Source organism: Lissotriton vulgaris, chromosome 2_1 (assembly GCF_964263255.1).
Source record: "Lissotriton vulgaris chromosome 2_1, aLisVul1.2, whole genome shotgun sequence".
Taxonomy (NCBI): Eukaryota; Metazoa; Chordata; class Amphibia; order Caudata; family Salamandridae; genus Lissotriton; species Lissotriton vulgaris.
The window spans coordinates 1,842,475,704-1,842,496,134 of record NC_141687.1 but is presented as its reverse complement, the minus strand read 5'-3'; positions in this window follow the sequence as shown (position 1 = coordinate 1,842,496,134).

The window sequence follows — 20,431 nt, the reverse complement described above, 5'->3', positions numbered from 1 at the left end:
CGTATAATGAGTCTCAAACTCTGGCTAAAGTTCGTCGTCTTCTGGATACTTGGTCTCCAAAACATATTTCATGGTGGGGGCGCTTACAAACCCTTAAAATGATGATCACGCCGATTATCAATTTTGTTTCTTCCATGATTCCGATTAAATTATCTGACTCTTTTTTTCGGGAAATCGATGGTATCACCTCCAAATTTTTATGGAGCGGAAAACGTGCTCGGTTAGCATACAAATATTTACGTAGACCCTGTGATATGGGTGGTTGTAACTTCCCGGATTGGGAAAAATACCAGACTGCTTTTTTGGCCTCTCAAGGTGCCCTATGGTTTTCTCCCCCAACCCGTCATATCCCTCTATGGCTACTCATAGAACAGGATTTAGCTGCTCCCTTACCACTTGCCTCTTTTTGTACTACTTCCACTCTACATATTCTATTCTCCCGATCTATCATCATTGATACAATTATCGCAATTAAGAAAGTGGACAAGAAAATGGCATTTCCTCTGCACAAGACTAGATGGTCTTCCATTTGGCGTAATTCCAAAATTAAAATCAATATCACTCCCACACTCATGTCGTATTGGGCAATGAAGGGTGTCTCTCTTGTACAACATCTGTATAATGAGTCTGGTGAGCCCTTACCTTTCTCTAGCTTAGCGCTCAAACACTCTCTAACAAATCTAGACTTCTATACTTTTCTTAAAATCAAGGTTGCGATCTCGAAAACTCGTCTTCACCCCTCCTCGTCCACCATCTCTCTGTTTTCTATCTGGCTCAAAGCGGGTCATGTTGCTTCCCACATATATAGGTTTCTATCCTCTACTTCGCTTCCTGATCAGACGATTGCACAGCAAAAATGGTCGCGTCATTTTGATCACAATATTACGGACCATATCTCCTCCGAAGCTTGGCAATCCATTGGCAAATTAGCGTTACGTAACAAAATTGCTCCTTCCTTAATACAGTCCAAGTTTTTCTCGATCAATCTACTCCACTGGACTCCGGTACGTCTTCATTCTCTCAACCTTAAAGAGGATGACCTCTGTTGGAGTTGTGGCGTTGAGGCAGGTGATTTTCCTCATATGCTCTATAATTGTTCCTTACTTAAATCTTTCTGGGACCTTATTCAGCGACATTTGTCTCTTATCTTTGAAATTGAGCTCCAGCTCTCTTTTCCTTTAGTTATTTTAGGCCCCTGGGCGGCTCCTACGCCTCTTCCCCTTGAGCCATTACAATTACAACTGTTAGACCTTCTTTTATCTGTAGCGATCAAAGTTATTCTTATGGAGTGGAAGTCTTTCTCGTCTGTCTCCTATCACACTTGGTGGGCATGGGTTTCCTTCTTACGCAGTGCTCACACTTCAGTAGATCTAGCACACCTGTCACCTTCCATCTCTAGTGGGGTTTGGGCAACTCTGGATGAATATATGGAACTCTCTGCGAATGGTGTAGTCCCTCAATTTCCTGCTGTTATGTCTACCTAATTTTTTGTTTGGTAGTTGCGTTACATTGGGTTGTTCCTGTGGGATTCCTTCTTTCTTTCTTCCTCTTTCCTGTCCTCTCTTCCCGTTCCTTCTTTCTGCTGCTTTTTTCCTTGCTCTCCTTCCTTCTTCCTGTTGTTCCTCTTACCTCCCCCTGCCCCTATCCTCATCTTACGGACTGATACGTTCTACGTTCTGAACAATGTATTCCTCTTTTGGCTCAATTCATTACCCTCATTTTAGGTGCCTGTTCTCCAATTTTACTTACATTGAGCTTGTTATTGTTCAAATATTGCCCATGGTTTCACATTTTTGCTCATATTGGAATGTATCGCCTCTTTGTATTTTGTTGGATATTATTTGGATCATTATTTCTCTCAATAAAATCCTCTTGAAATGAAAAAAAAGAATCAATGTTTAGAACACTGGTATTCATAGTACGGCTTGCGGGCTGCAAGCGGCCCGACACCCCTTTACTGGCGGCCTGCCGACCATGCCTTGCAATTTCCATGGCCGGCAGTAAACACAGAAGATGACCACAGGAGCATACGTAGTGAATAGTATTAAATAGGTATTCACTTCGTATGCTCCTGCGGCCTTCTTCTGTGTTTACTGCCCGCCTGTGTGACATAAGGGCACTTTCTGATGGCTACCTGATCCTGCTGCTCCACTGTAACAGAGAAAACAAACTTAAATAACTCCAGCAAGAAGGAAACGTAAAGGGTACAAAACCAGAAATCGAACCATCGGAAGTGTGCAAGCCGGCGGGGGTCCCCTCTCGAACGGCCCAGGAAACAGGCAAACCGAGGAACATCCAAGATTAGAGGCGAGTGCAGAGAGAAGACGGGTGTGGCAAAATGGCAATGCCCTAAACACCAGAAAACTAAAACCAGCCGCCAGCCTGAGAGGTGACAGAAGACGCAGACCCTGACTGCCTGCGAGTGCCACAACGACAATCGAACCCAGGATGTAGGCAAGAAGGCGAGTGAACTCCGGGAGGAGGCAACAGCAGCGGCAACTGCGACAGCAGAGCACACACCGGAGGAAAATAGACGCACCACCACTTTGAACACAACCCGGCACTGCAACACCCCGCATGCTCACCCGATGGGTACAAAGACAGGCGTGTGACAGAGTGGGATAATAAGACCCACCAAAAGGAGAAAAGAAAATAGAAAGTAAACAAGCTAATGCCTAGAGACGAAAACTGAAACTAAAAGGAACAAAGGTAGACTGACAAAATGGCGACTACACTCACAAAGAACACATAAGAAATGAAACCGAAACTAAGGGAAAACAATCAGCAGTCTACTAAAATGGCGGTCGCAGCTATGACGACCGTTCTTCAAGCCTAAGGCGCTGGCACAGGGAGAGCAGCGACCGGTGAGAAGAGCGTCAGCAGTGGGGGACACAGTGTATCACTGTTGGAGACTGGGAGATAAGCGGAGGAGCCGAAACGTGGGAGCGAATACCGGCTACCCGAGGAAGACATGGACTTAGCCCTCAAACTCAGAGCAGGTTGATGGTGTGGATGTGGACTTTCTCCAGCAACCCAGAAAAGAAACGTGGCAGAAAAGGAGCCGAAGGTCCCACCGCACCAATGAAGGTACAGTGAACGCCCATCCCAGGAACTGCTATGAGGAGGGGCTAAGGGGGGTCTTGCTAGAGGGCAAGCGAGCTGAGAAGGTGAGCACCTGCAGCAGAACCCAAGGAGCATTGTTGAGCATGACATGACCTGACTGCTGAATACTGAGGAATATTTGAATGACTGGGCAGGAGTCTCAGCGAGAGCAGTAGGAGGTAAGCCGGAGACACACCCTCCTGAAAGTAGCGCACACCAACTGTAGCAACTGTAGCAGGCATTACAGTGGAGAGGCAACTCGCAGAGGCGACATGCAGAAAACCTCCTAACAAGCATTCACTGGCTAAACGGAACCTGAAACCGATACAGCACCAAATAGCGCAGACAACTGCACAGTGCCTTCGGTTTATTGAAGAAAAAAAATACCAAGAGTAGGGTAGCACTAGCAGTAACGAACCGAGCGGGAGACAGGATCACCACGTGCTTCCCCACAGCTACCTTGACACCAACAGCATTAGAGGAGAGGTTAGGCGACAGTACTACCGGCCTCCAGCGCCCCAGGTGAGGAACCCCGCAGGAAGTAATAGAGAAGGGGTCTGGAGACATATTAAACCAACAAACAGATAAAACGGGGAGAGGAAACGGTTGTCCAGAAAGTGGCAAGAGAGAGAGAGAGAGAGAGAGAGGATCAGTGACAGAAATAGGGCCTCAGGACACAGGAAAACAGGGACATAAAAGAAGATATAAAAGAGAAAAACAGGTCCACTCCAAGATACAAAAAAAAAGACAAGCAAGACAACCATCCGAAACATGGCAGACAGAGAGTCAACACTACAGCAACAAATAAAGAAGAGCAAGGGGGAACCGGCGACATCTGACTCACCGATCAAACAAAAGCCAGACATGAACAGCAGCCTAGAAATGATCCTCAAAAAGCTAGCTGAAGTACACGACCTAGCGAAAACCACAAAGCTAACCACAGACACGATTCAATTAGAGATTGCAGCAGACAGGGCAGACCTCAACTCAGTCAATACCAGAGTCGCAGCAGCTGAACAAAGGATCAGTGATGTACAGGACTCTACCCATAGCTCAAGAAAGGAGGTGAAAATAATATCGAAAATCACAGAGTCACTCCAAAAACAGACAGAGGAGATGGAAGACAGAAACCGCAGAGGGAACATCCGCATACTAGGGATTTCGGAGAGGGCAGAGGACACGACGGGGTCCTACTCCGCATTCCTCGAAGACCTGATCCCCAACTCACCAACTTAGAATTCGTACATCAATTTGAACTGGATATGGCATACAGAATTCCCGCATTCAAATCGCCAACATCCCAAACAGCGTGACCTATCATATGTAAGCCTTTGAAATTGCAACATATGCAAAAATCACCAAATCAACTGGCAAGGCCACAAGATCATCCTCACACAGGATTACTCTAAATCCACTGTTGACAACAGGAAGGGGTTTCTTGCCCTACGTCACAGGCCAAGGAGTAAAAATCCAATTCCGCACCTGGATCTCTCAGCTTTCTGTCCTCTGTATTTTCCATTCTTTTCTTTATTTCACACCTTCGTATTCACTACATATGCTATCTGACAAATCTTGCAAACCAACGCATGGGGAGAGCCACCCAGGCATGTACAATGGGGGGGGGGGAATACCACCTCTTGATAGAGAAATAAATGTGGGGAAAGATACACCTGAGTGTTGGGCATACAGAATCACCACACCACACTATAGCTGATGGCTCTGAACAATACACTCACCCTGTCAACTGACCTCAACATAGTATCCCTCAATGTCAAAGGTCTGAATCCCCCTGTTAAAGGTCGCAAGATAGTGGACTACCTAGCTAAAACCAAAGGCAATATAGTACTCCTACAGGAAACCAAACTATCCACGGAGGCTGCCAAGCTAGTCATAGGCAATTGGATTGCGCACATGGATTGCTCACCAGCCGAAAAAAAGAAGCAAGGGGTCCTGACCCTAATATCCAAAAGATCAAACATAACAATAGACTCACACTGCCACGATAATGAGGGTAGACTTCTAATAACACAAATGTGAGGAGGCGGAAGGAGCGGTTCCACGTAGCAAACATATACGGCCTCAATGCAGACAACCCTTCCTTTTGGGCAGAGGTGTCACGCACACTAGACAACTTCTCCCAAGGCGAACTCATGGTTGTGGCGGGGGGTTTTAACATCATACTAGATCACATAACAGACAGGCAATTCCCCTGTCAATGCCAGCCCACCAACTTGCACGCCTCACTCCAAAGTTCAACCTCAAAGATGCATGGCAGCTACAACACCCAGATACTAGGGACTACACTTTCTACTCCAACCCACACAACTCCTACAGCAGGATAGATTACATACTTATCTTGGGAACACAAACACATCTAATCGAACACTCCAAAATAGTTCCAAGACTGCTTTCGGACCAATCAGCCTGAAGCTAAGCGGGTGCCACAGCAAAGCCGTCCCCAGGAGATGGCGATTTAACAGAGAAATTCTATCAGACCTTGAAAACAAAAAAATGATTGAGGACACCATAACTGACTACCTAAGTCACAATGATACCCCTGAGACAAGTGTTAGCACACTATGGGATGCCCTAAAAGCAACTGTCAGAGGCACAATAATTGGGATTAAGTAAAAAATAAACAAGATTACAAACCTGAGATTAAACCAACTCGAGCAGGGGATAAAATGGTTAGAATTAGATCACGCAAAAGCCACAAAGGACAACAAGCTCCGAGGGAGACTAACACAGAACAAATATAAGTATAACAAAATCCTGAGCGAGAGAGCAGGGTTGTGGATCAACAAGTGCAAAGCCCTTAACCTTTGCAAAGCCAACAGAGCGGGGAAGCTCCTTGCTTCCTACCTACAACACAAACGCAACCAGTTTGCGGTCCTATCTATCACAGACTCAAACAAAAAACCCCACACAAGACACAAGGATATCCTCAAGACATTCCATGAGTTCTACTCAGAGCTCTGTAGGAATGACCAGAACCTCAACCAAGAGGACTGCACAAAATACCTTGACAGAATAGGGCTCCTGAAGCTAAACACTAAAGACACAATCAGGCTAGGCCAGGAAATCAACAGCACTGAAATTGAAATGGCAGTCAAAGCACTGAAAAACAATAAGGCACCCGGGCCAAATTGGTACACAGCCGATTTCTATAAGGCCTTCTTAAACCAACTTAAACCAACCATGAAAAAGGTCTTTAACCAGGCAGCAACTAATAGGGAAGTGCCTCAATCCATGACAGAGGCTATATAAGAGTCATCCCAAAGGAGGGTAAAGACCACCTATTACCAAAAAACTACAGACCTATATCCCTCCTCAACGTGGACTGTAAAATCTACGCCAAGATCTTGGCGGTCAGACTAAAGACGGTCCTCCCCAAATTAATAAGCAACTCCCAGGTCGGATTCCTGCGCTACCGTATGTCTAGCGACAAAACCCAGCTTCTCTGCCATATACTGGAACAAGTATCCGCTAAACCAGAACGGGTGGTAGCTATAGCACTGGATGCCGAGAAGGCCTTTGATAAGGTCTCCTAGTCCTTCAACCTGAAGGAAGTATATATACGGATGACTATGGCCCTATATCGGGCCCTGTCAGCCCCCATCACAGTAAACGGCTCACTCTCGGACCCCTTTACACTGCAACAAAGAACCAGACAGGGATGCCCACTGTTACCGTCACTTTTCTTACTGGCCCTTGAACCCCTCATCAAGGACATAAAGCTAAACACTAACATAAATGGGGTCGATATCAATGGAGCCGAAGTAAAACTAGCCGCCTACGCAGACGATATACTGATCGTAACAGAACACCCGAAGTCCTCAATAAGGGCTCTGATGGCCACAATAGCAGAATACTCCAGACTATCAGGGGATAAACTAAACAAGGGTAAATCTGAATGTAAACCTGTAAACATTAACTGCACGAGAGACATGCTAGGGGACTCAGGGCTGACCTGGCAGACGGGACATATCAAATACCTAGGAATATATTTTGGTTGCGACCTAATAAACACTCTACACTACAATAGAAGACTCTACTAGAAAAAATTAAGAAACATTTGGACTGCTGGTGCCCAAAATTCATAACTTGGTGGGGGAGAATCGAAACGATCAAAATGATGATCACCCCAATGATTAACTACCTGATAAGCATGCTCCCACTCCTAATCACAGACGATTTCCGCCGTAAAATCGATATCATGCCCACCAATTTCCTCTAGCGTGGGAAGAAGTCAAGGATAAGCATTAGGAAGCTGAGATTGGAAAAAACCCAAGGAGAGGTAAGCTTAGCACACTTTAGGGTGTTCCAATTAGCCTTTCAAACAAAAAAGGGAGCTTACTGGGTTTCCCCGGTGACCGACTATATACCAGTATGGCTTCAGGTAGAGAAAGCCATCCTGAACAATCTGAGTACACTGGCCCTACTAACAGCAAATACTTATCCCCACTCATCCAGTCGGTAGGCCATTTTTTTTAAGTTTGAAGGCCTGATTTTTGGCCATATGGGACGGTTTTTGCTGTTGATTTCCCTCTCAAAGGGGCATGGTCAATGTAATTAACCCCTAGGCGCTGAGGGGGTGGGGGGTTCACGCGGCACCACCATGCTTGTGCTTATGACGGAGTGGTTTCGTCACGGCCGCGGCGTGACGTAACCACTCCGTCATAGGCACAGCGCATAGGCACTGTGCTTAGCATAGTGTGCCCCCCGACTTTTATTTTGCTGTTTCTGTTATTGCATCTAGATATATTATACAAGTAACATCATCCTACAACAAGTCAGGACTATTGACTTTGTCAATGGTTGTTAGTTGCGTAAGATAAATAAGTAGCAACTTTAGATTGTATATAGTATTGAAAAAGCTTCCACTTAAAGCCCTGGTGACACCACGACAATGTTGCTGCTCCTGAGTTTCAAAAGAGAAAGGAAATCCAGAGAGAAAATTACTCTCTTTAAATGATTTCCCTTCCCCAACAACGCTCACCCGGCAGGACGTCATGTCATAAGTTCTCCACTGGTGAGAAGTGACCAGTGTGAGCAGCGCACATAGATGTGCCTGCTGTCAATGCAGTTTGGAAAAAAAGACCATAAATCAGAGCCCGATTGAGACCCGTTTCGAGGACCCCTGTTAAAAAACTGCTGGTGCTCAGACCCGGTGAGACCCGGCCCACTTGAAGCCCTGATGCTTCCCATACCTTGCACAATACCCATACAGTGCATATTTACAAGATCAAAACTGGACTGAATTGCAAATGTGGGCCACTTTTTTAATGATCTAGTTTGCTAACGGTGTCTCTTTTATTTGCTGCCTGGGTTTATTTTTCGTCCCGTTCCGCCCCTATCATATGGGGTGTCCTCCCAGCCTCTTGAATATGGACATGACCCTCTTGCTCAGAGTAATGAAAAAGGCTGTTACTCATTTCGGTATTGAAAGGAGTCTTGAAAAAACAGATAGCAAAGGGAGAAAGCTACTTAGATGAGTGAGGGAAAGCTCCCCAATATTAGATTGCACTAGCGATAACTGCTCATTAAGGAGTGAAATGTGTAACTTTTCTCTACTACAAACTAGGTACTCCAAAATGTGAAGGGGCGAATGAATACATATGTCACGTGGATTGAAGCCGCCAGATTCTCGCATAATGCTAAAGGTAGCCAAATTCCTTTTCAAGAGTAGTTTGTATACACAAAGTAGTTTATATACACAAAGTGGCACGCACGCAACGAGAAACAACGAATCTGAAAGATGTAAACAATGTTTGGGAGAGAGAGTCTGACTCTGGGAAAGACATTGCCATAAAGGCAAAATATTTTGCAAGCATTGGGAAAACACTGTCTATTGCAGATTTTTGTGTAGCTGAAATGTAAAAACGCTGATAACCAGGGAAAACACTCACTGAAATTCATAAAAAAATAAGCACTGAAAACAACCCTAAGAATGATGGCCTGTGCAACTATCTCTCTATTTCATTCCACTCGAAGCATAAAGACAGCTGCTGCACGGTCACTTCAGTTCATCAAGCACGACACCAAAACACTGGGTCACGTGGGGCACACCCCCACTCACACTCCTCTTTCCAGCCTCAACATTTAAAGAAAGTGAGTAATATGCTTGTGTGCTGGAACACGTGACGGATTAGGAGAAACGCCGTGGTTATTAGGAGAACATTTTCCAAATAGGCCACCAACATCTTTCCAGCCCAACACACGGTAGCTTGCTATTTGTGCTGCCTCACAAGGAGAAGGGCAAAATGATACAACTACAGTACACTACCGAACAATTCTTTCATTGGTATCTGGTTTTGATTCGCAACTTTGCGACGTTATTCTAAACTTTTACTCTTAGGGTCAACGCGACTATTTGAAAATATGTATCCCCACAATGGTAAGGATGTTTTTTTTCCTGCAGTAATATGATGATGATGCTTCGGATAAATAGTTTGTGTTCTCGTGGTTCAAAGGTTTGGACACAAGGTGGCAGCAGTCATCTATGAATGTTCTTTTGTTTTACATCTTTTTTATTGTTTTATGGAAAATAGGCTTCTGCGAGCAGTTTTCCCAGCTTCAGACCTATTCAGTCATCATAGTGCTTCCTACAACCTTTAGAACAGGATTAGGACGAACTCGATATATTAAAATATTGTGCGATGTTAAGAAACACCAATGGCTTCCAGGTGCTAATGAGGCAAGTTAAGTGCAAATTACATTTTTCTAAAGTGACTATTTGTTACCACAATCAGGAAGGAGGGGGGGCATATTCTCAAGAACGTGTGCTAACCATCGCAAAAGTAACTTAACACAACTTCCAACATCACAGTCTATCGCAGGAAAATTACGCCGTGTCAACCAAGCATTCTCAACACGGAGGTACCATCCGATAGTCTCTGGATAACGCGTCAAATGACCGTGTTAAAAACAACGCCACACTGGAAAATGCGAAACGCTTATGCAAAAAAAGCTGACATGAGGCCATTTGCGATACTAAAATCAGCGAAAACCAGCAACAGGCCTGCAATATAAACACGTCAGGTGGGAAAAATCACCATAAAAGTAGAAAAAAACCTGACAAACCAATGCCAAACAACAGATAAGCACCATGGATGTTGCCGGAGCAAGTACGTAGGAGAACCAGAACCCCACAAGCCCTCCCCGGAGGACCTGCCTGGGACCCCGGGGTCAGTGAAAGCCAAGGAGAAGAAGAGTAGGAAGAAGTGCTTCAGTCCGCAGGAAAACAGGATCCTGATAACGGAGGTGGTAGAACACCATCAACAACTGTTTGTCACCTCCACTGTGTCATTGGCAACTAAAAATGGACTATGGCAGTCCATCGTGGACAAAGTGAATGCAGTGGGAGTGCTGAAGAGGACAATGGAAGAGGTCAAGAAGAGCCGGAATGACGTCAAGCGCAAAACCAAGCTGAAACTCGCCAACAACCGGAAGGCAGCAATGCAGACTGGAGGTGGGAGTCCTGCGCCACAGGAGGAGCTGAATGACATGGAGGAAATGGTGTCCATAGTCATCAGTGGGGAGACGGTGACTGGAGTCGGGGGACCTGACACTGCTCAACATGACTGGACACAACAGCAACAGGCTAACGACCAGGGACTGGGGGGGACCGGGCGAGATGGGCACAATAGCACACATGCGCAATTGAGCTCAGCACATCTGGGGACAAACCAAGCCCCAGACTCCAACTCCCACCAGGAGTCCAATGTACACAAGTATGCAACATCTCAGCACTGTATAAGCACAGAAGGCAAAGGCACATTGCAGAAAATGGATAAGGGGCGGCAAAACAGAGCAGCAGGGGCCACCCCCGAAATGCAGCACACACACACACAACATGCAGAGAACAGCAACACTGACAACAATGTGGCACAAATTGCAACACGTCCACAACAGAACACAAGACACAACTGGTGCCGAATGGGTGTAGACACTTGCCAATCACAAGCGGCATCGCAGGGAAATGTCAGATGACCATGTACAAGTAAAACACACACACAAGTCTGTTGTCGAAATGTCCACTGTCCCCATCAAATAGGCAGCTTCTCCCAAACAGCCACCATGCACACAGTCCTGCAGTCTGTATGTAAACATGTACAATGCGACAACACACAGGTGAACACATTGTTAAACTGTATCTCCCCTTCACATTGCAGATGGACAATCAACACCGCCTGCAGAGCTCTCCAACCCTCTCTTCTCTGATGACGAAGAGGACCACCACAGCTTCCACTTCGACGCCCTCCAAGAGTTCATTGACAGCCTCCGCAGCCCACCTCCAGGATCAGGGCAGCCCAGCTGCAACTAGGAGACCCCACCCCCTGCACAGACCACACAGCATGCAGCACCCACCACCACGGCTGCCTCCCAGTACCCCCACGAAGAACACATGGTCTTCCAACGCCATGTTTTGGGATGCCAGGAGCAGCTGGCTGAACAGGTGTGGGTGGGCTTCGACAAACTACATGCCATACGTGGGTTTATAAGTCCTATCAGGGACCACTCACAGTCCCTAACGGACACCCACATTCCACCCTATGCTCTCCAACGAACCATGGCTAACATCGCCATTGCCCTGACTCAGAGACAAGAATGACTGACTAGTCAGAGTGGCTCCATCAAGTTCGCCAGAGAGGTGGCAAACATGCGGAGGCTCATGGAGACCATGGAGCGGGCCAATTCGGAAAGAGCGTCTGCCACGGCTGCACACCAGCGAGTGGTAGCTGGGTTCCTCAATGACCTCAAAACCATCCTCATGGCATTGCTGCCACAAGGCCTGGTGTTGATGCATGCTGCTGCTACCACTACATCCACATCTCCACCCCCTGAAGTGTCAGTGCCACACAGTGTGGCTGACATTCCACCTCCAGCCCCTGAGGTGTCACTGCCACACAGTGCTGGAGAAAGGCCAGCACCACCCACAAGTGAGGCACATGGAACAGCAGAGGACGAAGAGGCGGGTGAAAGCGCCATTGTGGTAAGAAGAACGCAGTAGAATTCATCTCCGCCATAGGGCCTGTTTCAGCTTGGTTCTGCCCTCTGCATCATCACCTTCCACTGTCCCTCAATACGCTCTGCGACACTCAGCTTGGACCTCGACATGGACTTCCATTTTCTGTTTGAACGCCAATGACACAGCAAACAGACTGCGGACTGATCTCTTCCTCTTCCTTTGGAATTGTCATTACCTGGATGACTCTGGCTGGCCCTTCACGGGCCAACATTGTAAAGTGGGGTTTGGATGGCCCTGTACTGCTCCAGATACAACACTCCACTGAATGTACATTAAACATTCCGAATCACACAGATGTGTTGTGTCTATGGTCTTTCATGTGTGGTACTATTGATGAATGTAGGGTCAGTGAATTCCCTTACGTCCGTGTGGCTCATGTCGTTGGACTTGGGTCACAGGGTGGCACATTGCCGAATGTTGTCCGGGTGGCGCAGAGCCAACAACAGCGACACATGCATTAGTTACTTCCTTGTCTAGCCCCGTACGGAACCACACCCAGAGCCCCAGGGTCACTGTTCAAACCCCTATGCTGGACTGGCATACGCCAGGTACGCCCACTATGCTTACGCTCCAGGGGGGGACAACAACCCTACATGTGGCAGGACTTCCCTGTATTATTCTGCCGATCACAGGTATGGTTGTCAGCATGCCACAGCCACTTCCTCACGGCTGGTTTACACCCACACCACACCCATCCAGCACATGCGTCACAACACGTGACTGTGCAAATAAAAAGGGCCGGCACACAAGGAAAAGGCCATTTCCAACCTCGCTTGGGGTGTATCCGTGTGGTGTGCATGTAGGCATGGGAGCCCAGGGGCCTGCAACATCACATTCCGCAGGCCCAGAGGTGACATGATGGCATCCACACCACGATACCCAATCATAGAGGGTCCATGACTTTTGGGGCACAGACTTGGTGGCCCCGGATACACTGCGGCCGGCACCGGCACACCGCCACGGGATGGTAACTTTCGGTGCACTGAGCTAGGGGCACCTTAAGTGCTGAGCGGGTGTGCGGCCTCCGATGATGCCCCGTCCCAGCAGTATGGACGGCTCAGGTTTCGTGTGCCCTGCTGGATCGCAGTGTAGGCCTGAGCCAGCGGGTAGCGTGGACCTACCGACACGTGGTGTTACCTCCTGGATCCCAAAGTTAGTGGCACCTATGAGGCTGAGCGGGTGTGCAGCCTACGATGTGAACGGTTGCACTGGTATGTCCTCTGCCATGGAGAAATCAAGACCCAGCACCAAATGTGAGACCTGGTGGCCTGGGGATCAGGGCTGCAGGATTGCATGATGTGGAGGGTGCAATGTCCGCGGGCCCCTGGCTCGTGGCTTGCAGCGGCACGTGGTGGGCCCTCTATTCCACACACCAGTGGCTGAAGGTGAGCAGTGAGGCCTAGTTGTGCAGGGGCGGGCATGCACCACTGGGCGGCTGGAGGGGCTGAGGTGCAGCTGCCTGGGGGAGCAGTGGCGGGCATGCACCGCTCGGTGGCGGGAGGGGCTGGGGTGCAGCTGCCTGAGTGCGCAGGGGCAGAGAGGCAATGCTGTTGCGTAAAGTTGTATGTACTTTGCCATTCATGTCTCTGGAATCTGTTTCAGATGACGGATCTGTCTCAGAAGTTGGGACCTGGTGAACTGCACTACATACCGGCACATGGTTGGAGAAACACCAGTGGCAGCAGGTGAGCAGTGTGGCCTGGGTGTGCAGAGTCAGCACTCTCTCTCCCTGTGCCTCTCTTCTTTTCTCTATCTCTCTCTCTCCCGGACTCTGTCCGTCTATCTCTCTCTCCCCCTCTCTGTCCGCCTATCTCTCTCTCCCCCACTCTGTCCGTCTATCTCCCTCTCCCCCTCTCTGTCTGCCTATCTCTCTCTCTTGCTCTCTCTCCTTCACTCTCTCTCTGTCCCTTGAAGTGTGCAGGACACACCTTCTCATCATGATTTTTGTCTTGCAGGCTGTGACCTACCAAGTGTCCGGAGGGGTGCCCCCATGTGTCTTAATTTCTGTTCTGTGTTTGTTTTAATACATTTTCATCTGTTGTTTCAAAGATGAATGTGTGATGCTCATTTTTGTGTCGACACATGCATGTAACCAGATGTGATTCTGCGACATCAGGCGGGATATTTGGTACATGATTCCGTGTAGTTGATGTGGCATGTCTTTGTCCTGGGGGGTGCCTGGGGAGTGTGGGTCTTGGGGCTGATGGCGGTGGGTTTTGTTGCCCTTTTGGGTGTCCGGGCTGCATGATCAGTCGCTCCATGGCATCTGTTGTTTTTCAGGTGTGACTCTGGGCTGGGTTCCCGTTTATGGTGCAGGCTGTGGTCCAACTTTACACCAGGTCAGAGCAGGTGTTAGTTTCCTGCTGCTAACGCGCCTTATCGCCTGTTTTGTGATCTTATCGCCGAACTGGCTGGTCGTAGAGAATGTGGCTGAGTGGTGTTTTTGCGGCTTTTTTGCTCGGGAACGCCTACTCTGCATCTTATTAGGGATAGTTGCGGGGGTCATCTGTGGTTATGTTTTTTGCAGCTGCTATCACAGGGAAACTGGTGCTATGGCTTTTAGCATCAGCTTGTGAATGTTGCGATAAATTTATCGCAACTTTGGCTGCAATAAAGTGCTGTTAACTCAGCGATAGCTCCTTGAGAATATGCCCCAGGGTGATGAACCTGTTTTGCTAACATAAGTTTGCCCTCCGTGTGTACCTATTGTTTGGAGAACACTGCATTTGATTGGCACTTAGACAGTTTTTGCAAACTATTTTGGGCTTCTCATTGTCAATAGCGCTTCCTAAGGAAAAGGACCCGTATACTGACAAGTTAAATGAAAGCAATGCAAACAAAACAGAAAACTACAATTATCATCATACCATCTTACCATAAGACATCTGCAGCAGGCACTGTGTTCTCAGTACAAGCCGCCAAGCTCTGAACCTCACTACCAACCAGCATTAGAAGCATCCAGGAGCATATTTGCTTCATAAGGCAGATGAAAACAGCTACCTCCAAGCTAACTACACCACCCCACATCTAGGCAACAGAGCCAAGAAAGACCTTCCCACATGGACATCATTTGGGAGTAGTCAGGGGTCGTAGCTGCAACCTCTAGCTTGCTCCCTGATACTCCTGGCACTTCTTTTGCAACCCCTGGCCTCAGAGGAGGCAAGCCATCCCACGCTTCCTTGAGCACAATCTTCAGTTTACAATCCACAGACTGGAAACAACCCAAGCAGCAAACTGCTTTCAATATAGCATTAGGCTAAGTTTGACTAACTTATGGTTCGCCAGGGTGTTATACAGTTATGTAATTATATATATACAATTTCTCACCCACACTAATACTAAGACCATAATACGAAGTGGTCAGCAGCTAATTGTAAATTATACCTCATGCATTCACATACAAACACATCTACTTAGAGCATTTTCCATCGCCAGTACTGTACAGCCAATAAACCAGACATCCCCAAATGAACAGGCATGAAATATCTGAATAAATCTGTCACACACTGCTGGACAATTCAGAAGACTTTAATCTAGTCCACCACTGCAGGTCCCAAATATCTATGCACCAGAACCACATCTTTACAAATCACACAGACGCTCGCTCAAATATGAGATGATAGTAAAAATGCCAATCCCAGCAGATCTCTCCACTTCTCTCTTCCTCCAACAATGCCTGCTGAGGACCAAAATGATACACAAAATCTCAGATTGCACAATGCAGGGCAGCCTATAATGAAGTGAAATACCATAGATAGACCTGCGAAGCTGTTCAAAGCTGCTATCTCATTGAAAACCGTTATAGTGCATGTCTGCCTGTCGCACGTCATCATCCAACGCACTGCTACGCGCTCATCCCATAACACGATAACCGCACCTCAGTGGCTCTCACTTATGACATGGAAACACTTCCAACATAGGATCACAGAACAGAGACAACATCCTTGTGGTAATCTGCCAATGACTTCTCCCTCACGTGTTATGCTTAGTATATTATTATTATTATTATTATGCAACTTATAACGCGCAAACTAAACCCGAAGGTGTCAAGGCGCCTATCAAAACCAATCAATCAAAGTTTGCAGAGCACCACTAAGGGTATGCACGTGTAAAAAGGTGGGTCTTTAGCGCGGATCTAAAGGTTTGCAGAGAGGGGCGGGATCTTACTTCCAAAGGGAGGGCATTCCACCATTTAGGTGCCAGGTAGGAAAAGGCCTTGCCTCCCCATCTTGCTTTTCTGACACGAGGTACAGAGAGAAGAAGTTTGTGACTGGAGCGAAGATTCCTACAGGGGTTATGCTGAGAAAGAATGGATCCCATGCCTGTAGGGCTGGATTTAGCTAAGGCTTTATACACCAGGCACATTGATTTGAAAAGGATCCGGTACTCAACGGGGAGCCAGTGAAGTTGTTTTCGGGCTTCGGTGGCAGAGGCACGTGTCGGTAGGTCAAGAGCAAATCTCGCTGCCGCGTTCTGGACCACCTGCAAGCGCTGTAGATGACTCTTGTTCAGTCCTGCATACAGCGCATTGCAGTAATCCAGTCGCGAGCCCAGGAGAGCGACAGCAAGTTGCTTTCTTGCCTGGGGTGACAAAAAGTGCCTGATTTTCCTTAGAATGTGGATAATCCCCCAGCAGGTCGAAACAGTCCTGTTGACCTGTTGGCACATACTAAGGGTGGGGTCGATCATGACTCCCAAGTTTTTTGCTGACGAGGTGGGCTCGGGACATAAGCCTAGCGAGTTCGGCCACCACTCCGCCGACCAGATCGTTTCCTTTCCTCCAAAGACCATCACCTCCGTCTTCTCCCCATTCAGTTTTAGTGAGTTGTGGATCATCCACTGGCCAACTGCCTCCATGCAAGATCTAAAATTGGCGGCAGTTGACGTAGCTGACTGGGAGAGAGAGACTAGGATCTGGGTGTCGTCCGCGTAGGAAACTACCTCCATCCCAAAAGATCTAATGAGTCTGGCAAGGGGGGTCACATAGATATTAAAAAGGGTAGGACTAAGCGCTGACCCTTGAGGGACCCCACATTGCACAGACAGGGATGGAGATAGAAACGATCCCAGCATTATCCTTTGTTCTCTATGGTCGAGAAAAGAGGAAAGGAGTCCCAGAGCAGGCCCGCGGACCCCAATCTCCCTCAGGCGAGATGTTAACACCACGGGAGACAGGGTATCGAAGGCCGCTGTGAGATCTAGAAGGATCAGGAGGGAGGTCTGACCCTCATCAACTCTAGTGCGGATATTATCCAGCACTATGGTGAGGGCAGACTCGGTGCTATGCTCCCTCCTGAAACCATGCTGGGAAAGATCCAAACAGCCCGAGCTCTCCACAAATGCAGCCAGATGTTTATTCAGATGGGCTTCGAGCATCTTTGCGGGAGCCGGGAGCAGTGAGATGGGGCGAAAGTTTTTTAACACCCCGGGGTCCAGAGAAGGCTTTTTAAGCAGAGGTTTTACTACAGCATTCTTCCACTGCTGGGGAAAAATGCCTTCCTTCATCGCCCTGTTCATGATGTCAACCAGAGGAGGAAGGAGAGATTAGTATAGAACTCTAGTATGTCATGGTAGAATGTGTAAGGAGTGAAGTCATGACATTCCATGTGAGCTTTGGAAGTAAACTGAAACAGTTATTCCAGACCTGACTTGCTGGTTGTTGGATGAGATTCTTTATGCATTAAACTTAAGAAGAAACTACAAACCTGACTTCAGTCTTATGATTGGATATACTTCACTGGCGTAGTCGGCAGCGCAAAGAATCTCAACACAGAAGATTGGTGAGGAGCATCTTTAATTTTTTTGATAATTGGATAATCGCTATCTACTGATATGGATTGTTAGCAAAAGAAACCTCATGAGAACTTAAAGAAAAATTATTGAAGACATAGAGGTTTCTTGTGTCTAAATAAAAAAAAGGATTGGGAGCATCGCCGCATTAATACCCTGGCACTTCTATAGCATTTCACAATTTGTGGCTAGCTTGGTAATTTGTTGATGCGGGTTCATCCTATATTCCATTTTCATGAGATGCTCTTCATGGTTTGTAAAGAATTACGATCTTTTGATGACTAGCAAGACCTACTTGTTGTCTGGCAGTTCATAAAATTGAGTAAGAAAAAGCGCTCTTTACAGCTTTCAAGTTAAAATGATGTATTTTCTTGTCTGGCTATCTACAAAAGCTTAGTAAAAAGAAGTGCGTCTTAAAACTGTGCTCTTTAATGGTAGTACTCTCCGTGTTCAATTAAAGGGAAGAAAAGAAGAAGATAGAGCGTAGTGAAAATACTCTCCATGCTAATATAAAAAGGGAAGAAGAAGAGGATAAAGCGTTCAATTTTGTTGTGTTTTGAACTGCATATTGAACATTGAACTGCACATTGAGCAATCAATCAATCAATCATACAAATTTGTAAAGCGCACTACTCACCCGCCAGGGTCTCAAGATGCTGGGAGGGGGGGGGGGGCAGTCTCTACTGATCGAACAGCCATGTCTTGAGTTGTTTCCTGAAGGAGAGGTGGTCCTGGGTCAGCCGTAGGTGGGTGGTGAGGGAGTTCCATGTCTTGGCCGCCAGGTAGGAGAAGGATCTTCCTCTGGCGGTGGTTCTGCAAATTCGTGGGACGGAGGCGAGGGCGAGGCTGGTCGAGCGGAGCTGGCGGGTGGGTGTGTAGAATGTGAGGCGGTTGTTGAGGCTTTTGGGGCCCATGTCGTAGAGAGCCTTGTGTGCGTGGGTGAGGAGTCTGAACGTGATCCTCTTGCTGACGGGGAGCCAGTTCAGGTTTCTCAGATGGGCAGAGATGTGGCTGTGGCGGGGGATGTCCAGGATGAGTCGTGCCGAGGCGTTCTGTACGTGCTGGAGTCTTCTCTGGAGTTTGGCTGTGGTTCCAGCGTAGAGGGTGTTTCGGTAGTCCAGACGGCTGGTGACGAGGGTCTGGGTGACCGTCTTCCTGGTTTCGGTGGGGATCCACCGAAAGATCATTCGGAGCATGCGCAGGGTGTTGAAGCAGGATGACGAGACGGCATTGACTTGCTTGGTCATCGTGAGGGAGGAGTCCAGGATGAAGCCCAGGTTGCGTGCGTGGTCCGTTGGCTTGGGGGCGGTGCCCAGGGCCGGGGGCCACCAGGAGTCGTTCCAGGCGGAGGGGGATGGTCCCAGGATGAGGACTTCCGTCTTGTCTGAGTTCAGTTTTAGACGGCTGAGCTTCATCCATTCCGCGACGTCTTTCATTCCTTCCTGGAGGCTGGTTCTGGCGGAGGTGGGGTCATTGGTGAGGGAGAGGATCAGCTGGGTGTCGTCTGCATAGGAGATGACGTTGAGCAACAACATTGTTGTGTCTTGAACTGCAACATTGAAAGTAAACATGATCGTTACTTACTGATCGTGTCTGGAATTCTGACCGCGGACATCCTCTTGTGTTACCACTTCTCGTCAAGTTGTCTCGTGAAGACAAGCCTCGGTGTACACTCCTCGCGTCAGCACGCACTAATCATTACGTACAAAAACGTAGAGGCCATCTTGGATTGGGGGTATTTTAACGTAACACATTTATTGTGGGTAGTAGAAATACCCTGTTGCACCCAGCTGATACTGCTAATGTTAAACTAAATATAATCTACTCATCGCACATTGGCTTTCACGCTGATGCGCACAGCATTTAGGTTTATTACCGTACGCTGATGCGCACAGCTTGTTTTATAACATTGCGCATTGGCTTTCACGCTGATGCGCACAGCATTCAAGCCTATTACCATACGCTGATGCGCACAGCTTATATTACGTCTGAGAACATAATTGATTCATCGCGCATTGGCTTTCACGCTGATTCGCACAGCATTTAAGTTTATTACCATACACTGATGCGCACAGCTTGTGTTACGTCTGAGAACATAATTGATTCATCGTGCATTGGCTTTCACGCTGATGCACACAGCATGTAAAGTTTATTGCTATACGCTGATACGCTCAGTTTATATCACAAGTTGTATTACAATTATAATTTATTTATTGTGCATTAATTTTACGCTGATGCGCACAGCATACCTGTTTGCTTATTTATTACACCCATGAGGATTCAATGCTGATGTGCACAGTACGACTGCATTCACGCTAGTAGATACAGCATTTTACTTTCACAAGAAGACAGCATATAGCCAAAGGTGGAAGTGAATCAGTTCATTCTCTGATATGTATTGCATTTAGAATATTTATTGATATCTTAGAGGGAAAATATTTTGTGATATCATTATATGTGCCAATTAATATCTTTGCTATTGTATATTATTACTCAAATTGCATATTA